This window comes from Lithobates pipiens, unplaced genomic scaffold (genome assembly GCF_037356315.1).
Source record: "Lithobates pipiens isolate NorthernLeopardFrog02 unplaced genomic scaffold, aLitPip1_a1.2 Scaffold_16, whole genome shotgun sequence".
NCBI lineage: Eukaryota > Metazoa > Chordata > Amphibia > Anura > Ranidae > Lithobates > Lithobates pipiens.
Window position 1 is genome coordinate 474,766,070 of NW_027507748.1, and position 27,089 is coordinate 474,793,158.

Sequence of the window (27,089 nt, forward strand, 5' to 3'; positions counted from 1 at the left end):
AATACGGCAGTTTTCAATGAGCATTATGAGTAAGCACTTGTAATTAAAGTAATTTGTGCATCCTTCATTATTCTTAAGTACAAATTAATTAGATGTTTAGCTGCTGGATTCACTCAAAATATCCATTGGTGGGTTGTTGACAAGGAAACCAAAAATGTTTTAGGAGGTAGTTAATAATGAAGAGATAACAGATTTATTGGCAAATAAGAATGAAAAAAAGGCCATATAGTCATCATGTGCAAAGAGTTACTTGCGATTGTTTTTGCTTTATGTACAAGAAATGTCTACATGTTCTCACTCTGTGGTTAACCAATCATGCATATTAGTTTGCTTAAAATAGGGATCAATATGAGAATTCATATTTATATCATTTAATGGATTTGACCGTTTGTGAAAATTGCACCCATTCTTCATAAAGCAAACCTATAGCCAGTGACACCGTATTTAACAGCTTATAGAACGGTAAAGAAGGCACCTCAATCTTCCACTGTCTCTTACCTCAGTAGCCTAAAAGCCTTTCAACCCAAGTTTGCTCTTTTCTTCTGGAACTTACTTTATTTGGGGCAAAAATGTAACACACTTCCATAACATATTTTATTGGCACACCATAATCTGCTTAATAAAGGCACATCTCATGTATGGTATTTATGTTTCTGGACTTCACATCCTCCTATCTCACATGGTTTGATATTGGCCCGTCAATGTGATGGTCAGCCTCACTGACTAATTTGTAAGGTGCAGGAAGCAGAGACAAAGGCTGACATCCTAACTGAAGCCAGGACTTACATATTAGAGCCTGGGTTTGGGGTTCTTAGTATGCTCTAGAAGCTAAATGAAGCCATGTGAAGGTGCCTAGAGGTAACTGGGATACCATTCTATGAACATTTTACTTTGGTGGCTTTAACAATTTAAGAATATTTATGTATGTATAGTAAAAGTACACAGCATCCAAAGAGCAATGAAACATTTTATAAGCTGCTTAGCTGGTACATCTCAAGACTATTGTTTTTTATGTGGTTTATAGTTTTACCTGCTGTCCTAGATACTTAATATAAGTGCTTCAGTGTGTTGGATGTTAATGGCTCTGGTTGTTAGGCAACATCTTTAACATAACATAACATAACATAACATAACATAACATAACAACATAATAGGTGGGCCTCCCAGGGAGCGAATGTAGTAAACTAATAAAATGTTGCAAACCAGGTTCACTGTGTACTGCTAAACAAAATCAGACCCTTGATGAAGAAACATGTTTATGGATGCATAAGTTTAATACATCACTGCGTTAGAATATTTTTAAGCTAAGTCTAGTCTGATGTTACTTTTCATATCAAAGTCAGACGTGTGGATGTGACCTCTGAGCTCTAATTGAGCCAGAATCCTGCACGACAGTGTTGAGAAGGTAACAGCGGACCTTCACCTGCAAATCTATCAAATCTATCTATATCACAGAACTAGGATAACAATTTAATGTGTGGTTTAATATACCAAATCCCAATCAACTTGTACTTTCAGGTTCAGGAGGAATTATTTGTATGTATAAAAAATATTAATACCGTATATATATATAACAATAACAATTGTTTGATTATCTAAAATGAGAGATGCATGTAATCTGAAATATATCAAACATTCAACCTACACTATGAAAATGAAATATAATTGGCTACCTTCAATTTTCTATGTTCCATTTTTTTTTCCAAATACATCATCCGGGTCTCTAAAATTATGTTTTCTAGATGTCAAAATAGTGAACAAGTGTTCAACTTAGTAGCACATTAAATGATATTTCTGAAACACATCAAAAGCTTTTTAAAGCTCTCATCACAAATTCAAAAAAACAAGGGGTTTATTCCTTATTGTATAAAGGTGGTAAGAGTCAAGCAAAGTATTCCCTTATGTATCATTTCAACTCTGTATCCTAGAATCACTGACACAGTATACATTTACATTAAAAATATAAAGTCTTCAATTTCAGCTTTCATACACATAAAGTCCAAAATGTGGCAGAGCAGCAGGGAGCCACAGTCAAAGATTGAAGTCTTTGAAGTGGCCTCTGGAGCATCTATTGGTTTCATGACTGTGTGGGTGGGATAAGGTTTTACCCCTCCACATATTCAAACAGAAGAAAAGCTTGTGTCCTCAAAACACATGGTTTCTAACAAAACTACGATTTAGGGAAGTGAGTGGCCCGGTGCACCATGGACAAGTAGTCTGTTCACATTTCATAACCTGTACCTTTGGGTTACTATATACAAAAACTCAAATCTTGCAAACTTTTGACAAGTTTGTAAAACATGGCCTCCCTTTAACTAAACTTTGCAAAAGTTTTTTTTTGGCATCAGGTACCATGCTTTCTATTTTCCTGTTGTTTTAATGATTAAAAAATGTCAGTGTATCAATGTAGGGTGCTGCTGTTTCTATCAGGCTTGGGGTTTTATATTACATCTCAATATGAAGTATAAGATAGAAGTATGCTGGAGGTGATCATCTACTGTTGTGTTGTTGCAAACCTGTTATTTTATATGTCCTCCTGTGGTCAAACAAGTTGCAATGCTATAAAATAAATTTTAATAAATACTAACTCCAGAAAGTTATGTTGCCTAACGAGTAACTCCACTTTTGTTGAGAAAAAAAATGATCCTCTCTGGGTGATAAATGTACTGTACATTGCAAAAATTTTAACAAACTACTGTACCTGTCCAGCGATGTCGACACCTGAGCTGATTCTTCAATCAGCGTTGGGAGCAGGCGGCGGCATCTTCACTAACAGAAACCGGTGGTGAAGCCTTCAGAGAGTTTCCTACTGTGCATGCATGAGTCGCACTTGGCTTTGTGAATGGTCCCGCAGTCTTCTGGAACCTGTGTGTGTCCCAGAAGGCTGAGGGTGGAAGGAGGAGGGGCCAGACATACTCAGAGATTGCTGTGGCAATCTTACCCTGAAGTAGGAGCAGGTACCTGTCAAAACCAGGTATCCACTTACCCCCAAAAAAGGGCCAAATGTGGCAGTGGAGGTGGAATGGTTTCCAAGCGGGGTTTCCCCTGTTGGGTAGAGCTCCGCTTTGAGAAAAAGTTATTAGTTCTATTATGGCCTTGGAAACCTGATTCCTGAAAGGGAGTGTCCGTGTTCCATCTAAATCAGCTGATACACTTGCAGTGCTCTATTGTGGAAAGTTGCAGTGTCGGCAACCCTTTAGAAGTAATGAACCCTTACGGAATATCTCATCAAAAATATAATTGCTATTTTAGAGGATTCCTAGAATATTACTTGTATCTTAGTGCAGACTTCTGAGAAAATCAGTGAGCCAATCACACAAGCAGGAAATTACATTTTGGGGGGGCCTTGCATATACCAACTGTGTACGGAACACCTTTAGCTTGCCATATTGCATTGAATTTTACAGAAAATTGCAGCTCTGCAGATTGAAAAAGAAAGGCAATTTTTAACCATTTGAGCTCTGTAAGGTTTTACCCTCTATATGACCAGGCCATTTTTTTTCTATTTAGCACTGCACTACTTTAACTGGCAGTGGTCATGCAACATGCAAATTAAAATTATATTGTTTTTTTGCACAAATAGAGCTTTCTTTTGGTGTTATTTGATCACCATTGGGCTTTTTATTTTTTATAAACAAAATAAAAAAAAACAAAAATGTTTTTACTTTCTGCTATAAAGTAAATCCAATGAAAAAAAAGTCTTCATAAATATAGGCCAAAATGTATTCTGCTACATGTCTTTGGTAAAAAAAAATGTAAAACAAAATCCAATAAGTGTATATTGATTGGTTTGTGTGCAAGTGTCTACAAACTGTGGTGTATATATACTGGAACTTTTTTTTTTTCATACTTGTAATGGTGGTGATCAATGACTTAAAGTGGGATTGTGATAGCAATTTGACACTAACTGACGCTGGGTGGGAACTGACTGACACTGGCATCACCAGTGACACTAAACCCTTGTACACACGGTCGGAGATTCCGTCAGAATGTGTCCGATCGGAGCGTTTTGTCGGATATTCCGACTGTGTGTGGTATGCATCGGACTGTTTCCGTCGGAATATCCATCGGACCAAATTTTCCAACTTGCTGGAAATATTTTCCGACATACTGCTCCGATCGGACATACTCCGATCATGTGTAGAGAATTCCGATCGGACAAAGTGCCACGCATGCTCAGATCAAATTCCTACACCAAAGCTATTGGCTACTAGCCTGAACGTAGTCCCGTCGTAACAAAATAACATCATTACGTTCTGAAAGATCGGATTTTCCGACAACTTTGACCGACAGTGTGTATGCAACAGTTTCGGACAAGATCCGTCGGACAAAATCCGACGGATTTGGTTGTCGGAATGTCCGACCGTGTGCACAAGGGCTAATACAGTGAGAATCCTATACACTGCCATTGTACTACTGACACTGGCTGGGACAGAGTTTACATCTCAGGGTAATCAAGGGGTTAAGTGTATGCCTAACAAGTGTTAATGTGTATTATGGGCTGCTTGGAAGAATAAACAAAGGGAGTGTTCCCTCTGTTAGAACCCTATGTTTTTGGTTAACACAGGACTCTGGGCTGTGATTGGACCCAGCCGATCAGGTCTCAGCCATGCATCAAAATCCTGCTGTGTTCATTCACAGTGGGAGTTGTGGGGGTAGGCACAGGTATTTTGCTGTGCCTGTAGGAGCCGCCTATCCCCAGTATAATGCAGATGGGCAGTCCTGAAGTGGTTAATAACATTACATTAGAATTTTACTTGTGTAGCAATTGCATATACTACATCATTTTTTTATATATTTTATCATGAAAGTGGAGTTACCCTTTTACCACTTCCTGCCCGTTGTATTTTCGCGGGTGGTGGCTCTTTCGTTCTAGGAAGATGTTATGTGATGTTTTCCCAGAACCAGAGAGAGGCAGCGCAGTGCTCGTGGTGTGTTCTGTCCCTGGGACACAGAGCATTGCCAATCTTGGTAAAGAGCTAATGATGAGGCTCTTTTCCCATGTGATCAGCAGTGTCCAATCACAGCTGATTACATGTAAACAAGGAAATGCCAGTTATCAGAACTCCTTTCCCTTCACTGACTGCATGTGAGGAGAAGAGAGCTGATCAGTGGCATTTCCTCACAGGGGAGTTCTGCACAGATAATCAGTGCCCTGTTTATCAGTGCAGTCCCAACAGTTTCCCAGAAGTGATGCCAATCAGTGGCCAGTAGTGATACCAGTCAGTGCCCTGTAGTGATGCCATATCTTTGCCACCTATCAGTGCGCATAAGTGATGCCTACAGCATTGCATTGCCGCACAATTGTCAGTTAAATTGTGACAGTGCTAAAAGCTGAAAATTGGCCTGGGCAGGAAAGGGGTAAGAGTGCCCAGTAGGCAAGTAGTTAAATACTTCCCTGGTAATAATTTATAATACCCTCTTCCCCTCCAAACAGATGTTTCATTTTAAATTAAAGAGAATGGACTGTATATTGTTATTTATGACTTATTTTTATTTCATGACAAAAATTACAGGTACAGGTTACCAACAAGTATGCAGACTTTTTTGGGCATTCCTACTAGAAAGCCTTCTTCCTCTACAAAGTGAGCACCATGGATGCATCCTGCATATACACACACACACACACACACCTATATATGCACTGTATATAAAATACCAGTTTAAAAACTTAAAACAAACAGTAAAAGAAAACTAACTAAAAACCATTACTATTTCCCATTAAATTTGTCAATGTCCACAAAACAAATACGTTTAAAACTGCGCACATATACAGTGCTTCATACATACTCATTGTGTTTTCAATTGCTATTAAACTGCAGTAAAAAGATATGAAATGTTGTGAAGGGAATTGAAAGGAAATTAAGTTAGGTATAATGGAGGAAGAAGCACTGTTGCAGTGAAATGTTTAGGCACTTTTACTAATGGAAACTGTCTAATCATTTAACCAAATAGTCTTTTTTTTGTTTCCTAAATCCAATGCTGCCTATTATTTGTATAATATTTTAAAGGAGTTCAGTCATCGGGGTGCAAGTTAGGTTTTCTTTTTTAAAATATCTTTTAATCTCAGCTATTATCTTATAAATTGAGATATTTAAAGTTACACTCTAGCCTTACCTTCAGTCGTCTACCATTTCACAGTCTCCTTTCTTTTACGGAAATGACTTTTTCTGATTTCACTGCACTGAACCTCTTATGCCGTGCATTACAAGCTCTATCAAGTCTGCTAAAACATGCTTATTTCTTTGCTGCCCGATATCCAGCAACATGTAGCCTTTGCCTCCCTAGCCTTATGCTACGTACACACGATCGGAATATTGGTCGGAAAAAGCTCTGGTGTTTTCCCGACATAATTCCGACGGGATTTCGATCGAGCTGTCTTGCATACACACGGTCACACCAAATTCCGACCGTCAAGAACGCGGTGACGTACAACACATACGGCGGGACTAGAAAAAGGAAGTTCAATAGCCAGTAGCCATTAGCTTCCATCTCGTAGCTGAATCTGAGCATGCATGAGTTTTTGCGTGTCGGAATTGCATACACACGATCGGAATTTCCGATAGAAATTTTTTCCGTCGGAAAAATTGAGAACGTGCTCTCAATCTTTTTCTGGCGGAAACTCGGCCAGCTAAATTCTGATGGAGCATACACACGGTCGCATTTTCTGACGAAAAGCTCTCATTGGTCTTTTGCTGGCCAAAATTCCAACCATGTGTACACGGCATTACTGTACCTGGTCTACCTCTTATATTGATTGGATCTCAGTTTTTTTAAAATCTAGGACCGTCCATGCAAACACAGCCTGCTTAGGAATGCTCATGTTCCAAGACTGATACTCACTCACCAAGGACTTTTGACATTTGTATTAATCCTTTTAAGAGCCATCGCTCTGCCTGGACAGGGCTGATGGGAGTACTCAGGCTGGGTGCTGTGATATTTTTAGGGAGAGATGTACAACACTCGGCCGACCCCTCCCACCAGCCAGCCATTATCTGCCTTCATTGCATAGTGAAGCACAGCAACCCAGTGGGGACATCAGAGAATCTTAAATAAGGTATCTATTTAAAATGGAAAGGTTGTATTTACAATTTGCATTAGCTGTTGATGAAATGTTGATGAAAGTAGAAAGGGGAAACCAGGGAATGCAAAAAGTTGGCAGATTAAACTTCAGTTTTAAGTCTTTCTTCTTTTGGCAATTTTTTTGATTGGATGTTTTCTTTTCTTGCTCTCTCTTTTTTTTTTGTCAGATTAGTCAGAGATGCATTGGTCAATGTTATGAAGTAGCCATCATTTTTATAGTAAATGTACATTCCTTTAAGGCCCCTTTTCACACATATATGTCCTTTGTATGTATTTTGACGGACTCTGCTTGCTCTGCAGGGATCGAACCTTTGATCCTCACTGAGCAGGCAGATGACAGGTCCGTCTCTGCTCACTGTGCAGAGACGGGCCTGTCAGAGCGCCGCTCTACTCTACAGGGGATCGGATGAAAACGGACCGCCTGTCCATTTTCATCTGATCCCATCCGCCAGACGGATGGAAAATAGGATCGGATGTCAGCGGACATGTCACCGCTGACATCTGTTGCTCCATAGAGGTACATGGTACATGGAGCATCTGTTTAGGTCCGTCTGAAAAACTGACAGGTGGACCTGAATGGTCGGCATGTCTGAAAGAGCCCTTACTGTTTCTTTTTGTCTTTCCTTTTTTGTCATCTTTTCTGCTACATAAACAATTCGACTTCTTAGGACTTACCTGTACTTTCTTGGATTGAAGTAGGTATACCAGGAGGGGCAGACATCATCCCAGTATCAAAATTTTCTGCAATGGGCTTTCATGTTGAAAAGATCAGAGTGGCTATATAGCTGCTCGATCACTTCTACACAGTGCAGAAAGAGGCCCCCCACGGCGACCTTTACTGGGCTTTCCGGTGCAATCAGGGAGCCCAAAACTGTTGCTGCTCAGTGTGTTTCTGCTCTGACAGGGGAGGAAGGTACATCTGTACCCCCCCTCCCCCACTGAAATGCAGATTTCAGATTCAGATTTTCTGCTGATTCTTTTTTCCCTCAGACTTACCAAAACCATATAATATGAGGTCAAACCTTAGGAGTTTTAATTTGTATGCAATCAGGCAGGCCCTTGCACTATATGGTTATGGTAAATCTGAAGACAAAAATCAGCAGAAAATCTGATAGTGTGTATGGGGCTTTAGAATCAGAAAGTGATGAGGATTTTGTCTTTTTTTTTCAGTCTTTGAGTTTACCCTTGAAACGCGTAAGCCGGTTGGATCCAGTAAGATTTCCTAAGCCACAGGAGCATACGGAGTAGCCAGAACAAGTCTGTCACTAGGATGAGCTGTTTACTGTAAGTAATCACTTGCTTACTTTTAACAATAAAATGTTATTGGGATAATGCACTAGGCTGGTGTGCCATCTTTTCTTTGTTCTTTTCCAGTACTTTCTTCCCCACTGCCTGAAAATGGAGGTGTAGGAATATTCTATGCCAGACCCCAACATTCAAGCACAAGAGGTGTATTGCTAGGATGTTTTAACAATGACTATAACTAACATCCATTGCCCCCCCCCCCCCCCCCCCCCGCACTTACCAGTTCTAGTTTACCTTAAGGTATCGAGAAGAGATTTCATACTGTATTATATACACTAAACGTTTTAAATAGATCTATACTCTTTGATTGTATAGCTATTCTCGGTATCCCTATCCATATGTTGCTGTTAACTGTACTTGAGCAGAATAATTTCTTGTGCTGTTATACAATGTACCTGCTTTGCTATTGTACTGATTTTGGTAACCTTTTGGGTTGTCTTTTTGTTTTCTTTTTCTCAAAGTCAAAAAATAAATAAAAAATTCTGGACAAGAAAAGAACAAGATTTCATATATTCCAAATTCTGAAGAAAAAAAAAGCGAATATTAAGTACTACCAGTACTTTTACATAGTAACTTACAATATTAACACGTGGAGGATGTTGCTTTTTACCACCACTAACAGATCATTCATTTTTTTTATCTCACAATTTTTACAAAAACCTTCCAAGCTAGCACCTCCATTTTAGGGAACTAAAGTGTGAGAAATGTGTTATACAATATTTGGCACATTCATTGAAAAGTACATAACATTTTATTCAAATTTAACAGAATAAGAGAGACAATGTTGAGAACTGCACTTCTTAGCTCTATCAAGAGGGGGCATGCTAACAAAAGACATGCTTTCTAGTGAAACTAACTGAAAAAAATCTCTATAATGGGTTAGTCACCTAGACTGCTAGTTTGTTCATAGGCCATCATTAGGCTAGGTTTACACCATTTCAGTGCAGTAAAACAAAACACTGCATAGATTATGTGTGTGCTGCCAACACACCCAATTGCAAGCAAAACTGTAATTCTAACTGGTAAGATAACTGGTAAGATACCTTGCTTCCCATTCCAGCAATATTCACTGTATTGTCCTGCCCAAGGCCACACAACCTTTAGCAAGAATTGGCCCTCCTGGGTCCCATTATTGAGCATGTGTGCCACCAACCCATTCATTCCTGTGGATTAAAGGCATCATTGTACACTCAAATGTTTTTGTTATAAATAAATATTACTGTAGTTATTTTCGCTGTGTGATTTGTTTGCCCAACCTTGTAACGATGGGCTTGCATGTTGCTGTCATAGTTTGTAGTGTCATGGCTGATTGATTCCCCTATGTCCATGTATTCATCTACCTAGCTCAGTGATGGTGAACCTTGGCACCCCAGATGTTTTGGAATAACATTTCCCATGACGTTCATGCATTCTGCAATGTAGGTGAGCATCATGGGAAATGTAGTTCCAAAACATCTGGGGTGCAAAGGTTCGCCATCACTGACCTAGCTTGTCCCTATTCACTATCCCTAGGTTCACATCTATGCGGGTTGTGGTTGATGCAGTTTTCAGTCGCATTTTGCGGTGGGTTAGTGCATTTTTGAACATGAGATTTTGATGCGTTTTGCAATTGTTTTCTTTTTTCCTTTAACAAACTGTCTATAGTTGGTTGTTAAGGAGTGGGCTGGGAAGCCAGCTGCCCCATCCTTAACAACCAATGAGTCATCAGTTGTCTGACAGCTGAATGTAAAAACAAGAATTGCTGGAAGTTAAAAAATATATATATTGGGAAAAAAACAACAACATGGGTTTCCCTTTCCCCAATCCATACCAAGCCCTTCGGGTCTGGTATGGATTTTGAGGGGAATTCCACACCATGTTTTTTTTAAAATGGCATTGATCCTCCCCCAAAATCTCTACCAGGCCCTTATCCGAGCATGCAGCCCGGCAAGTCAGGGAGGGGGGCCAGCGAGTGCCCTGAACCATACCAGGCCACATGCCCTCAACATAGGGGGACTTTGGGGCAGGGGGGCTTTCCCCCACAACTCTGGCTGGTGATTGTGGAAGTCTGGGAGTGAAGGGCTTATTTGGAATTTGCAAGTCCGCTTTAACAAGGGAGCCCCCAGATTATGCCCTCCCCATGTGAATGACTATGGGGTACATAGTAACTCTACTCGTTCACCAAAAAAAGGTGTATTATAAAAATGACAGCAGGCAGTTTCTGCCAAATCGTTTATTTAAAAAACGATCCCGATGTAGATCCATCATCAATCACGATGCCTGCTGCCACCACCTGAAGGGCTTGGTATGGATTGGGTGGGGGACTCCATGCCGTTTTCTTCCAGATTTTTTTCTTTGCTGGCAAGTCTTGTTTTTACATTCAGCTGTTAGCGGGGAATCCCAATGACAGCTGATGTTCAGGACATGGTGGCCGGCTTCCTGGCCCGCCCCTTAACAACCAGCTATAAACAGTTTGTTATGGGGAAAAAAAATGCAAGAAGCATCAAAAACACAACACTTGCATTTTTGGTGTGGGTCCATTGAAGTCTATTACATGTAAAACGCAATCTGCTGCTGCAAAAAAAGCCTCTGACCCTTTCCAAAAATGCAATGCTGAAAAACGCCTAGATGTGAATGTGTACTATAGGATGTCATGTTAAATGGACTGTAGTGCATTTCTGCAAAATGCACTAAAAAATGCATAAGTGTGAACCTAGTGTAAAGGAACTGATAACTTCTTGTTGAAGGTCACGCAGTGTCCACTCACTGCGTGAGTACTAATATGATTAAACACATCTGTTTCCTTCATTGCTCTACTTGTGTCTGTCAGATCTAATTACTATGCAGTTTTTACTTGCAGAACACTAGACTGAGAGACCAAGGGATTGTGGGATACGTATTTTCTTAACAGGAAGTGTCAGTTTGTAGACGTCAGAGGTCATGCATTAAGCTGTGCAGTGCCATACGGTATGACTCGTGTTGGAACACAAGCATACATTTCTGATACAGGCATATGGAGATTTACTCTACTATAGGCTGTGCATACAGGGAAACAAATTGCACTACATGATCAGTGCACATCTTATAAAGGTGAAAAACACAACACATAGGTAGGAAGGTTTATAATACCTTTATGTATGAAAATTGGGTTTATCTGCACTATGAGTAAAACGCAAACCTTGCATGTTCAAAATCCATCATCCCAGCAATTTAATGTGGGAATTGGCCATACTGATTTTTTTTGTATCCATACGGCACTACACAGCCTTAGGCCAGGTGGCTCTTAAAAGGGCCAATGTTGAGACAAAAGGCAGTTGTCAAAGAGAATTATCAAAAAAAAATCAGCTTGTTATGGATTTGAGGGGGCCAACTGATTGGCAAAGAGAAGGGGAAGAAGGAAGAGAGGTGCCAGGAGGCAGAAATGTTGGCAATAGCAGAAGCCACTTGCAGGGAAATTTGTTTAGTCTTCCTTTCATTAACTACTTAAAGTGGTTTTAAACCCTTACAGACCACTTTTACCTACAGGTAAACCTAGATTAAGGCTTACCTGTAGGTGCAATTAAATATCTAGAAAAGATATTTGCAAAAGACAGACATTGCTGGCTCCTGTGTCATGTAAGTAACACATAATGGACTGCTATGTGGTGCATAGTAGCCCATTATGCTTTACCTTTGCAGGGAGACAAAGAGGAAGTAAAACCCATCAAACATGATTTTTTTTTTCCAGACACCCTAGAGAATAAAATGGCGGTCATTGCAATACTTGATGTCACACCGTATTTGCACAGCAGTCTTACATAAATAAACAAAATAAGACAAAAGTAAAGTTAGCCTGATTTTTTTATATTGTGAAAGTAAATGGTACGCTGAGTAAATTGATATCCAACATGTCACAGTTTAAAATTGCACCCGCTCGTGAAATGGTGACAAACTTTGACCCTTAAAAATCTCCATAGGAGACATTTAAAATTTTCTACAGGTTACCAGTTTTGAGTTATGTAAGAGTTCTCATACTAGAATTATTGTTCTCACTCTAACGTTCACGATGATACCTCACATGTGTGGTTTGAACACGGTTTTCATTCTGTGAATCCGCTGCAGAGACCACTTTTATCTAAAAGCAGACCACCCACTGTTGAAGAGGAGCTATCTGCTGCCATAACAACAGTATTCCACTTTAAACAGTGGACGTACAACTGAGGCGGGTGCTCTGCAAGTGGTTAAACATAAGATAAATAAATGTGTTGATTTTATCAGTAATATCTGCAATGGGTGTTTGGTATTTCTCTGTGAACCAGGTCTGATTTGTTTTATTAAAAGTCAGCTTCTCTGTTAAAGCTCAACCCCCCACTTCTCTGCCAGCTCAAATGGTGGAGGACTTCTCACCAGTTACCTTTGTCTCATTGGTTCTGAGTTTCTGAGAAAGGGGAGCAGAGAAACTTTACTCGCATCTTTGTGTGTGTAGGAACCCAGGGTGTTGTGAAAAAAATGAGTTAAAAAGAGTCTGTGCTGGTATCTGAGTATGGTGAATAAATGACCAGTCTGTTACACTCCATCCCACTTGAACTTGCAGTCCCTGCAAAATTTGCAGATCATTTACATTCATCCTGCTCAAAGTGTACAAGGGTATTAGTATTCATACCCCTTAACATTTTCCACATTTTGTCATGTTACAACCAAAAACGTAAATGGATTTTATTAGGATTTTATGTGATGGACCAATTCAAAGTGGCACATAATTGTGAAGTGGAAGGACAATGATAAATGTTTTTCAAAATTGTTTACAAATAAATATCCGAAAAGTGTGGCATGCGTTTGTATTCAGGCCCCTTTACTTTGATACCCCTAACTAAAATCTAGTGGAACCAATTGCCTTCAGAAGTCATCTAATTAGTAAATAGACTCCACCTGTGTGTAATTTAATCTCAGTATAAATACAGCTGTTCTGTGATACCCAGCATCATGAAGGGCAAGGAATACACTAGACAGGTCAGGGGTAAAGTTGTGGAGACGTTTAAAGCAGGGGGTAGGTTATAAAATATCCCAAACTTTGAAGGTCTCACAGAGCACTGTTCAATCCATCATCCGAAAATGGAAAGAGTATGCCATAACTGCAAACTGCAAACCTACAAATACATGGTTGTCTGCCCATGGTAACTCTGGAGGAGTTGTAGAGATCCACAGCTCAGGTGAAAGAATCTGTCCACAGGAAAAACTATTAGTCATACGCTCCACAAATCTGGTATTTATGGAAGAGTGGCAAAAAGAAAGTAATTGTTCAAAGAAAGCCATAAGAAGTCCTGTCTGCAGTTTGCAAGAAGCCATGTGGGGGACACAGCAAACATATGGAAGAAGGTGCACTGGTCAGATGAGACCAAAATGTAATTTCTGGCTTAAAAGCAAAATGCTATGTGTGGCAGAAAAATAACACTACACGTCACCCTGAATACACCATCCCCGCCATGAAACATGGTGGTGGCAGCATCATATTGAGGGGATACTTCTTCAGCAGGGACAGAGAAGGTAATCAGAGATTGAACCAAAGACAGGGAAATCTTAGAAGAAAACCTGTTAGAGTCTGCAAAAGACTTGAGACTGGGGCGGAGGTTTAATTCCAGCAGGACAACAACCCTAAACATACAGCCAGAGCTACAATGAAATGGTTTAGTTCAAAGCATATTCATGTATTGGAATGGTCCAGTCAAAGTCCAGACATAAATCCAATTGAGAATCTGTAGCAATTGAAAATTGCTGTTTGCAGACCCTCTCCATCCATTCTGACAGAGCTTGAGCTATTTTGCAAAGAATAGGATAAAATTTGACTCTCTAGATGTGCAAAGCTGGTAGAGACTAAGGTTAACCACTTGACCACTGGGCACTTAAACACCCTTAATAACCAGACCAATTTTCAGCTTTTGGTGCTCTCACATTTTGAATGACAATTACTCAGTCATGCAACACTGGACCTATATGAAATTTTTGTCCTTTTTTTCACACAAATAGAGCTTTCTTTTGGTGGTATTTAATTACCTCTCAGTTTTTTATTTTTTGTGCTATAAAAGAAAAAAGACTGAAAATTCTGCGAAAAAATGAATTTTTCTTCATTTCTGTTATAAAATTTAGCAGATTAGTAATTTTTTCTTCATAAATTTTGGCCAAAATTTATACTACTACATATCTTTGGTAAAAATAAGTACAAATTGGTGGATATTATTTGGTCTTTGTGAAAGTTATAGAGTCCACAAGCTATGGTGCCAATATCTGAAAATTGATCACACCTGAAGGACTGACGGCCTATTTCAATTCTTGAGACCCTAACATGCCGGAAAAGTACAAATACCCCACAAATGACCCCTTTTTGGGAAGAAGACATTCCAATGTATTTAGTAAGAGGCATGATGAGTTTTTTGAAGTTGTCATTTTTCCCCACAATTCTTTGCAAAATCAAGAATTTTTTTTCCTTTTTTTTTTTTTCCACAAAATTGTCATATTATCAGGTTATTTCTCACACACAGCATATGCATACCACAAATTACACCCAAAAACACATTCTGCTATTACTCCCAAGTACGGGGAAACCACATGTGTGAGACTTTTACACAGTGTGGCCACATACAGAGGCCCAACATGCAGGGAGCGCCATCAGGCGTTCTGGAGCACCCAGGACAATTCTGACATTTCTCTCCTACATGTAAAAATCATCATTTATTTGCTAGAAAATTACAGAGAACCCCAAAACATTATATATATTTTTTTTTTAGCAAAGACCCTAGAGAATACAATGGTGGTCGTTGCAAATTTTTATCTCACACGGTATTTGCGCAGCAATTTTTCGAACACGTTTTTTGGGGGGAAAAAACTGTTTTGTGCTTATAAAAAACAAAAAAACAGTAAAGTTAGCCACATTTTTGCATAAAGTGAAAGATGAAGTTATTCTGAGTAAATAGATATCAAACATGTCACTCTTCAAAATTGCACATGCCCATGGAATGGTGCCAAACGTCGCTACTTAAAAAATCCCCATAGGCAACGCTTTACATTTTTTTTACTGGTTACATGTTTTGAGTTGCAGAGGAGGTCTAGGGCTAGAATTATTGCTCTCGCTCTAACGTTCGCGACGATACCTCACATGTGTGGTTTGAACACCGTTTTCATATGTGGGCTGGGCTTACGTATGCGTTCGCTTCTGCATGCGAGCACATGGGGACAGGGGCGCTTTAAATTTTATTTTATTTTTTATTGTTCATTTTACTTTATTTATTTTAGTTTGAAATTTTTTTCCCTGAAAATAAATTTTTGATCACTTTTATTCCTATTACAAGGAATGTAAACATCTCTTGTAATAGGAATATGGGGTGACAGGTCCTCTTTACAGTGAAATCTGGGGGTCAATATGACCCCACATCTCACCTCTAGGCTGGGAAGCCTGAAATAAAAAAATAAAAAATAAAAAAAGATTCTGGCTTTGATCGTACTGGCGAGTTGGTAGAAGCACCGGAGGGCGGTGAGGGGTGGGGGGGGCGTCTATGGCTGGGTATTGCAGGGTATCACCGAGTATGGCTGGGTATCTCCGAGAATGGCTGGGTATGGCAATTTATGGCAGGGTATTGCAGAGTATTGGCGGGGTATTGGGGGGTATTGCAGAGTATTGGGGGGTACTGCAGAGTAATGGCAAGGTACTGCAGAGTATTGGGGGGTACTGCAGAGTAATGGTGGGGTACTGCAGAGTAATGGCGGGGTACTGCAGAGTATTGGGGGGTACTGCAGAGTAATGGCAGGGTACTGCAGAGTATTGGGGGGTACTGAAGAGTAATGGCAGGGTACTGCAGAGTAATGGCGGGTACTGCAGAGTAATGGCAGGGTACTGCAGAGTAATGGTAGGGTACTGCAGAGTAATGGGGGGTACTGCAGAGTAATGACAGGGTATTGCAGAGTAATGACAGGGTATTGCAGAGTAATGGGGGGTACTGCAGAGTAATGACAGGGTATTTCAGAGTAATGGGGGGTACTGCAGAGTAATGACAGGGTACTGCAGAGTAATGGCGGGTACTGCAGAGTAATGGGGGGTACTGCAGAGTAATGACAGGGTATTGCAGAGTAATGGGGGGTACTGCAGAGTAATGACAGGGTAGTGCAGAGTAATGGGGGGTACTGCAGAGTAATGACAGGGTATTGCAGAGTAATGGGGGGTACTGCAGAGTAATGGCAGGGTACTGCAGAGTATTGCAGGGTATTGCAGAGTATTGTCAGGGAATTGAGGGGTAAAATTCGGTGAGCAGCGATGTGGGCACTGCAGATGCAGCCCACAGTGCTGCTAACACCGATCTCTTTCCCCTCCGCTGTACCGATTGGTACAGAGAGGGGGAGGGAGGAACCGGCGTCATAATATGACGCAGGTTTGTTTACAAGTGATCACTCCGGATGATCTCGTGTGCGCACCCCAGGGGGCGCGCGAGAGCAGAATTCTGGGAGGCCGTTAATTAACGGCCTCTCAGAGTTAAACAACCGCCCTGAAGCCGTTAATCGGCAATGGGCGGTTGTTAAGTGGTTAAGCTTGATGTTTGGGTTGAACATAAGTTTGACTCGAACAACGGGTGTTTGTCCATTCGCGGAAGAGTGAACATTATGGGGCGAGATCACCGTGCATTGCTGTATGATGATTGACCAAAGCATGAACCTGACCTGCATGCTTTGGCCATTCACAGTGCCCTCTGCTAAGAGACCCATAATTGGCCAAAGGCAGGGTGCCTTTGGCCAATCATGGCTCAAGGGCACTAAGTCCACGCCCGCACTATATAAGGCTGCTTACACAGCGGCCGTGTGTAGTGTTGTTGGTGTGGACAGAGAGATTGATTTGGATTAAGCAGGCAGGTTATTCAGTTAGTGATAGTGTATTTGATATATATATATATATATATATATATATATATATATATATATATATATATATATATATATATATGATATATATATATATATATATATATATATATATATATATATATATATATATATACTCTGCATCCAGTGTAACCTATATGTACAGTGCATTCTGTGGTGTACTGTTTCTAATACACTTCAGGTGGTGTAATATATATATATATATATATATATATATATATATATATATATATAGTAAGGGTTATTTACAAAAGGCAAGTGCCCCTGGAAGTGCAGTTTCTCTAAATCTAAGGGGTATATCTGAAATGAGAGGTAGCTCTGCTGATTTTATCATTCAATCGTGAAAGCTAAAGTGGTGCTGTTTTTTATTTTCCTTGCATGTCCCCCTTGGATCTACAGCGACTTTACTTCCAAGTGTACTTGCAGTGCAAAGTGGATTTGCCTTTAGTAAATAACCCCCTGTATCTCACAAAAGTGAGTACACCCCTCACATTTTTGTAAATATTTTATTATATTTTTTCATGTGACAACACTGAAGAAATTACACTTTGCTACAATGTAAAGTAGTGAGTGTATAGCTTGTTTAACAGTGTAAATTTGCTGTCCCCTCAAAATTACTCAACACACAGCCATTAATGTCTAAACCGCTGGCAGCAAATGTGAGTACACCCCTAAGTGAAAATGTCCAAATTGGGCCCAATTAGCCATTTTCCCTCCCCAGAGTCATGTGACTCGTTAGTGTTACACGATCTCAGGTGTGAATAGAGAGCAGGTGTGTTCAATTTTGGTTTTATCATTCTAACTCTCTCATACTGGTCACTGGAAGTTCAACATGGCACCTCATGGCAAAGATCTGAAGATCTGAAAAAAAGAATTGCTGTTCTATATAAAGATGGCATAGGCTATAAGAAGATTGCCTAGACCCTGAAACTGAGCTGCAGCACGGTGGCCAGGACCATACAGTGATTTAACAGGACAGGTTTCACATAGAACAGGACTTGCATGTACAACTCAAAGAAGTTGAATGTACATGCTCAGCATCATATCCAGAGGTTGTCTTTGGGAACTAGGCGTATGAGTGCTGCCAGCATTGTAGCAAAGGTTGAAGGGGTGGGGGTTGGATGGATTACTGGAACAATGTCCTGTGGTCTGATGAGACCAAGATAAACATATTTGGTTCAGATGGTGTCAAGTGTATGTGGCGGCAACCAGGTGAGGAGTACAAAGACAAGTGTGTCCTGCCTATAATCAAGCATGGTGGTGGGAGTGTCATGGACTGGGGCTGCATGAGTGCTGCCCTCACTGGGGAGATAGAGTTCATTGAGGGAACCATGAATGCCAACATGTACTGTGACATACTGAAGCAGAACATGATCCCCTCCCTTCAGAGCCTGGGCTGCAGGACAGTATTCCAACATGATAACGACCCCAAACACACCTCCAATATGATCACTGCTTCTTGCTAAAGAAGCTGAAGGTAAAAGTGATGGACTGGCCAAGCATGTCTACAGACCTAAACCCTATTGAGCATCCATGGGGTATCCTTAAACTGAAGGTGGAGGAGCACTAGGTCTCTAACATCCACCAGCTCTGTCATGTCATCATGGAGGAGTGGAAGAGGACTCCAGTGGCAACCTGTGAACCGCTGGTGAACTCCATGCCCAAGAGGGTTAAGGCAGTGCTGGAAAATAATGGTGGCCACAAAAAATATTGACACTTTGGGCCCAATTAGAACATTTTTACATAGGGGTGTACTTTTGTTGCCAATGGTTTAGACAATAATGGTTGTGTGTTGAGTTATTTTTAGAGGACAGAAAATTTACACTGTTATACAAGCTGTACACTCGCTACTTTACATTGTAGCAAAGTGTAATTTCTTCAGTGTTGTCACATGAAAATATATAATAAAATATTTACAAAAATGTAAGGGGTGCACTCACTTTTGTGAGATACTGTACATACAGTCATATATATATATATAAATATATATATATATATATATATATATATATATATATATTGTAGCATTGCATCCCAGAGAGAGCCAGGAAAAGTCCTGTTTGGGGTTTATACGTCTCAGGCTCCTCTCACACATGTTCAGATATCTCTCCACGATCCAGTTCCGATCTTGGTCCTCTCCCCCAGGCCAAATTAAACTCACCTGTGACAGACAGGCTTTGCTCTCTGCCTGGGACAGCATTGGTCTGTTAGAGCAAAAGGTTGGTAAAAAGCTGTTAAGCTATATCTGTGGAAGCAGACAAGCTGTAGGCTTGCTCAGCCTGGTAGTTAGGGCTTGTATATATTGTATAGTTAGTGCCCAGACACGGCTAGGTTTTGGTGGTGTACAAAGTATAAAATACAGTGCAGCCCTTGTATAGTTTCTAATACAGTGCAGGCAGTGTACACAGTATCTAATACAGTGTGTACAGTTTCTACTATACTTCTGGTGGTTTACACCAAACATTGCAGCCATAGTACAGTTGTTAATACAGTGCAGGCAGTGTTCACAGTATCTAATAAAGTGTGTACAGTTTCTACTACACTTCTGGTGGTGTACACAAAACAGTGCAGCCGTAGTACAGTTGCTAATACAGTGCAGGTGGTGTACACAGTATCTAATACAGTGTGTACAGTCTCTACTACACTTCTGGTGGTGTGCATGGTATCTAAAACAGTGTGTACAGTTTCTACTACACACTGTTTTAGATACTTTTATGGCAATAAATTGCATACCTTTAAATGATCACGTTTGATTTTTCACGTTTGTGTCCCATAGACTTTAATGGTGTTCGTGTTTTCTAACAAATTTTTTGCTGTTCCATGTTCTGCTGTGAACCGACCCTGGGGGGTGTTCAACTCATCTGTAGAAGAGACATATCCAAAAAGACTTGCAGCTGTAGTTGCAGCAAAAGGTTGTTCTACAAAATAATGACTCAGGAAGGCTGAATACAAATGCACGCCACATTTTTCACATATTTATTTGTAAAAAACATTTGTAAAAAATGTTTGAAAACCATTCATAATTTTTCTTCCACTTAACAATTATGTGCCACTTTGTTTTGGTCTATTACAAAAAATCCCAATAAAATACAATTATGTTTTTGGTTGTAACATGACAAAATGTGGAAAATGTCAAGGGGTATGAATACTTTTCAAGGCACTGTAGGTCTGAGAGTGCCTCGAGTTTCAATCACATTTTCTTGGGAAAAAGACAATGCATCCCTGCCTTCCGTGGATGGTGCTTCAGAGGGCTTCACAGTGGGAACATGAACTTAAGCTGGGTGACCACTGGGCTGTGGAATATTGTCAGGATCCATGGTTTCTCCTTGACATCTTGGAGAAAATGGTAAATAAGCAAGAAGCAGCCACCACTGGACAGGCTCTTCAAATATACCCTTATCAATCTTCTCTGTGGGTCTCAATGGGCTTGAAGAGTTTTCCTTGTTGGTGTGCACCTTTATGTCATTCTAGTGATGGCATTTGTGGACAACCCAGTGTCCCACTTACACTGGATTATTTCTGGCACAGAGAGGGCCGAAATAAGGCTTTTAACAGTATGACCATTGATGAGTCAATCAATGGAGGATCATTATTCTGCGGTACAGCATGTCACTCCTCAGGACAAGACAGGACCGCTCAGTCAGCCATTTGTTGGTTTTTCTTAATAGCTTCAATCTTTCGTTAGGACTTAAGCACTGCTGTAACTATATTGCTTCTATTGGTGGAGAAGCATCCTATGTGTCCCAGGCCTCCTTTAGTCTAATGAGAACCTCCAGAGCCCAGAGCTCCGACATCCTTCCATATAAATTGCGTTGTAAGGCATAGTGGGTGTAGTGCAAGGTATATTCATGGGCGTCAGACACTTCTTGAATGGAAAGAGATTTTATTTCTCTTGAACAGAACTTTGGGAGAGAGGGTTTAGGGCCAGGACACCCTTAAGGTAGTTGCAGACTCAGACTTCTACAGGTAGACAGCCATGCAGGGAAAGGCATCCAGCAAGACACCACATCTGCATGTGTAGGAGCACTGTCTCCTATAGCAACAGTCTTTGAACAGTTGCTAACATAAGTTGTAATGAACTCCTTTTACTCTTTTACAGTCACTTATTGTAGGTTCTCAATCCACTGAGCTCCCAGTCCCTCTCACTAGACTTGCTGATTCACTGCCACCAAATCCTTTGAGCTCTTCCAATCTTCACTTAAGTATCTCCTTCAAGCGTCACCCCCGCGCCCCTGCTGGGTCCCTAGCTTGGCACTCCAGATACTTCTCAAGCTTGTCCCCACTGGCCTGCTCAGTCCCTGGCTTGATACACAAGGCTGCTCTGCAAGCGTCACCTCCGCTGGCTGGGTTCCTGGCTTGACACCTGCTGAAGTTTCCCAATTCTTCACCATCCCCAGTTGGTAAGAATACTGCTTCGGTACTTGCTTCAGCTACTCACTGTGGTCCCTGGTAATAAGGTGGTTGGTCCCTTAGTGGCGACAGCTTCCCCTCTACCTCTGACCATGACAGGTTCTCCGGCCCGCCAGAACGGTCACTTCTGTTTGGGCTGCAAGCCACAATCCCACCCATATGCTGTTCTCTTGCTTCTGGATAGGCCCTCAGACAGCCTTGCAGCCAGATGTGCCCAGAATAGGACCAAACTCCGGGCTAGCAGCCTGAAAATACAACACACATCCACCCAGACAGCTGTCCAGGTGGCACAGAACACTGATCACCTATAGGTTCTCCCAGCAGGCCAAGAGATTTAAGAAACCCCTGCCAATTGGCTGATATACCCCATATACTCCTAATCTGTCCCTGCTTTACCTTTGTCTTATCTAACGTCACCAGTTACCCAGCCACCAGCGGCAGAAGAGAAAAGTGCAGAAAGTCCAGACTTAGGGTGAACTCAATTGGTCCCTAACAATGAGCCAAGGTAACTACACCTGGCAGGTAAATTTTAAGAGCAACCCTGCCTAAACATCACGGTGCTACATATGTGGCTCAGTCCAATTATTCTTTCCAGTACAGAGATGAGTTTCATCTGAGGCCCTCAGTTAAGGCAAGGATTTTCTATCTCTTAATCCACATCTTTGTTTCTTGAATGGGGAGTCATTCTGATTTTACCATTAAGGAGCAGTCTCTCTGAAGATGGCCCAACTCAACAGCCCCAGGTCATGGAGGGGGACTTTCCTTGCCCCTTAGAGGAGTTTCCTGTCTGTGCTTCAATGTAGCAAATCTCTGCCTAGAACTGAGTCATCATACATTGAGCCATTTGCTTAGTTGCAAGTCAGTCTACTGATTCACCTACAATGACCATAGGTGCGTGTATGCCTCCTGACATGCTATGGCTGCTTCTAACAGTTTGTGGAACCTCAAATTAGGATGGCTCCTACCTTTCTTTCCTTTCCTTGCAAGGTTACTCTGATCTTTTCAGACAGCAGCCCATTGACAACATATTCCTTCATCTGGCTATCAAGTGCATATTGCATAATGTGTTCACTATTTCTCTGCTTTCTGCTGATTAAGTGGGCTGTAAGGTTCCCTGATTTTGCCACTTGGCTATACACCACTACTAAACAGTTAGCTATTTTGTAAAAGGAAACTTGGTCTTCTGCTGTAAGGAGCAGGATTAATCTTTTTGCTCCCCTTGAAAGTATTATTGACTAGTTGTGTCTGCTAAGCAGTTGCTTGCTTCCCTCTGGAGTAGTACTAGTACAAGTTCTGCTGTAGCATCACTTCGGCCATTGTCTGACATGTACCTGTACATGGGATGCCAAGTATCAAGGAGCAGCAGCCCACTAATGAAGTCATTTTGTCTTGTGCTCTCCCGTAATCTAATTTACAGTGTTAGACTGTAGTGGAGTGCCCATTTACTCACCATGGTCAGATGCAGCCACAGGCCCCTTTAAGTTATTTTTCCACAATCGCTGGTGACACAGGTGAACAGCTGGATGAATCAAAGGCTCAAGGACAAAGCATCACCCCTATTGAAACGTGAGTACTCTGGTAGCAATTGGGAAGGAGCTTCCCACAGTAGCTGGGTCTTTTGGAGTAGAAGCATGCTATATGGCTAAGGTCCGGCTGCCCATTCTGACAGTGGATGGAATCCTTACATGGCTGCAAATCACTTGTCAAGCTACCTCTACCCCATCAGCTGTGACCTCTCTAAACTGCCAAGGGAGGGAAGCTAATAAACTTATCTTCCCTGGGTAGGCCTGGAATTCAGGGAGGTATGGGGAAAGGAGCTGAAGAGGCCTGTGTCTGCAGCATACAGTCTAACATGGTCAATTTAATTACATGAGAGCAGAGCACAGAATAACCTATTCAGTGTGCTGTTGCTCCTGTATTGACCAGTGACAGACTGAGGCAAGTTTTGCTTTACTAAAAGCAAATAGGCTGTTTACTTTGCAAGGGAAGTTGAACTTGCAGGAGATATTTTCCCAGAGCTTTAGTGAATGTGGTATAGTCCCACTTTGCAAAGCATACCCAATTATATGCAAGGAAAATAAAAACAAATAGAAAGTTTCTGCTTGCATATGATTAGATGATTGAAGTCGGCAGAGCTTCACCTCAATTCCCTAAGCTCTGGGGGTAATTCCCTTGCAAAGTGAGTAGCCTATTTTCCTTTAGAAAATAAACCCCATAGAGAAGGGGTCATCAACCCCCGGTCTGCGGCCCACTACCGGGCCGTAGCGTCTTTGCAGCCGGGCCGCGGCAGGCTGTAAGGCACCGGTGGATCAGAGAGGAAAGCGGGCGGGCAAATAAGAGAAGTGGGCTGGCAAGCACAGATGACATCTCTCTCCGCCCGCCTAGCATCCCCGCTCTTCTGCCCTCACAACGTGCGGAATGTCGGAGGTGTGGCGGGGAGCAGAGAGATTACATCATCTTTCATTGCCCGCCCTGCATCTTTGCTCTCATGCCCTCATTTAAGAAAGACCACTGAACCAGTGTCGCCAATGCAGTGACAATCCTCATCTGGTGGCACTGGCGGGTGATGTGGCAAGTGGCATTCCTCAACTGGTGGAAGGCAGCGTGACAAGTGGTATTTCTCATCTGGTGGCAGGCGACATGGAAAGTGACACACTCAGGGCTCCCACTGATTCTGCATTATGGTGAGTTGAACTATTTCATTTATATTACAATGTAATATAAGAAAAAATGCACTTCAATCATTCTGACACCATACCAACCATGGTGCCATGATGATTGAAGTACCAACAGCCGAACAGCTATTGCCCGATAAATTGCTGGAAAAATTTGCTTACCCACCCAACCCCCCCCCCCCTACGCGTGTGCGTACATCACCCCCAGTCCCTCGCTGGGCCTTGGCACAATTTTCTTCCATGCAGCCGGTCCCCGGTGCCAAAAAGGTTGGGGACCACTGCCATAGAGTATACATAAAAGTGTAAAATTTAAGTTCAACTGTGTATTTAACCAGAGCTAAAACTTTAACCTATACAGGCTGGATCTGAGCGGGGAAAAGCAGCAAAACAAACGCTGAAAAAGAAGGCATCATGCCAAAAAATCAAACTTCCTTGTACTTCACAAACTAAAATAAGCCAATCCCAAGTAGTATAAACATTGCTTTTACAAATTGACCACTACCCTGAGGTAGTCATGAACCTGGCCCTTACCTTAACCTCTTGCCAACCTGCAGCGGCAGGACCAGTGAGCTTTAATGCTCAGCCACCACGCACATTCGCATGCATGGGGCTCTGAGGTTCTGTGCTGAGAATTCGCTCCTTGCCTGCTCCCAGCACACTAACTGAGCTTTGACTGGGTACTTTTTATGAACAGAGGGAAAAACAATCACGGATCACAGTAGTGGACGCTAGTTTTGGTGATAACTGTCTAAGAGGGGATTTCCCCACAATGGAAAGATGTCCTCTTATTTTCTATTGTAGCTATGAGTCAGGAAGTGGAGGCGAATATCCCCATTGGAACATATGTGGCAAAAAAAAATTACAGGGGTCATAGCCCTCTCCTATTCTATTCAAATATAAATACATGGCTTTAGTAATACCTTAAGCTTAAGCTAACCCAGAAAAGTACTTAGGGGAACATTTTCAGTGACTACTAATGGGAGGTATTTTTTTCTTACTGGATATTTAAAGGCCTTTTACACTGGTGTCAGCAGTGACAGAAGAGGAGATATGGATCAGAATCAGAGGATAGAATCCCTATGGCTTTTTGGCCATTTTGTCATTATTTCTAAAATGCTCCAGTTGAGCACTGATTTGAGGACATTTTTTACTCCCAATTACTGCCGACACAAGTGCATTTTGTACTCCCACAGACCACTGGATGCAGGGCCATTTATTAATATGACTAACCATCAATTCAAAGGCTTTTTTTTATTCCACTGACCACCAACATAAGGGCATTTTTACTCCTACTGACCTCCAATGATAGAGCAGATTGATGTGTGATAAACTGGCCCTTTGTTTAAAAAGTCCAGGGACCCCATAACAGATGTTGAACAGCATACAGATTGTATGCGCATGACAGGGACCTCAGCACATTTTAAAACCCTCAGCCATGGGGACACTGCAAATATATCTATTGTAGGGGATGTGATACACAGCTTTGTTTTAATTTCAATAAAACATCCTCTAAAACCTATGAGCAGTATAAAGTCTCGTTCTTCACATCCAGATCACACCAATAAGACAGCCACCGAGAAATTAGAAATTTAAAATGAGAAGAAAACAAACAACAGAAATTCAGATAGAAACCTATAACATGGTTTTAATAAATGGAAGGTGATGTTCCAAAGATAAAATATTTCTTTGCCAAATAAAATGTCAATGCTTGGTTCTTGATTCACATACAATATTTAGAAATGACCAGCAGCAGTCCAAAAGCTGCAATGAAAACCACACCATTTATTGTGGACGTAGTAAGAGAAACAAAGTTCTAGGAATTCACAGGGTACCTTTGTCAAGTTGCCTACAAACTTTTTTTGCCTACTTTGAAAAAATAGTGTGCTTTCGAATGTAATTTCTGGAGTACTAATGGCCTTTTCCATGTGTTTTCTTTCTTTTTTTTTCACCATCTTTCCTCTTTGGAACATTTCCATCATACAAATAAGCAGATTTCATTCTCTTAAAGTTTGGTAATAGAAGTCTGTACTTAACTCCAAATAGCTGATGCATTATTCAGTAGCTGGTTCACAGCAAGCACTGCAACATTGCAATAGAAGTCAGAAAAAATGTTTTTGATCATTTCCATATACAGAGAGGAAAAGCATAATTTAAGAAAAGGGTGCACAGTGTTACTGTGGACAGCTTATTCAAAGGGTATCTATAGTGAACAGAAGACATTTAAACATCAAGGCAAAACATCCTATGCAAACATGAAATGCCATGTTTACAGCTATGGGGGTGGACTAGAAAAGGGGTATATACTGGGCACTGGTTTACCGCAGAGCTAAACCATTGCTTTTTTGTTTTAAAAAAAGAACAGACATGATCAGGCCTTATTTACTCTAGATGAAACAGACATGGACAGTGCTGGGACAAGGTCATCTAGAGCCCAGGACGAACATTCCAAACTGTGCCCCCCCCCCCAAGATGTATGAGCATTATGTGCCAGCAAAATCCCCCCCCCCCCCACAAAAACACTGAGCACTAATCACCCCTAAGCATAAATCCCCCCGCCAGTACAAATCCACCACTTGCTTAAATCCCCCTTTCAGTTCAAATATTTGCCCCCCTCATCCCCCAAATTTCCCCATCTCAAATGCCCCCCCCCCAAAAAAATGAATCCCTCCTAGCACAATTCTCTACCCCTAAAATTATCTCTCTTAGTACAAATCTTCCGCCCCCCACTTCAAATTC

At 41.2% G+C, this 27,089-nt stretch overlaps 1 protein-coding gene across 3 annotated transcripts in view; it reads right to left on the reverse strand.

The window, feature by feature from the left end:
* The window catches only part of NALCN (sodium leak channel, non-selective), an 864,749-nt gene that overhangs the window by 723,109 nt on the left and 114,551 nt on the right, over positions 1 to 27,089 (reverse strand). The gene's annotated exons all lie outside the window — the stretch shown is intronic.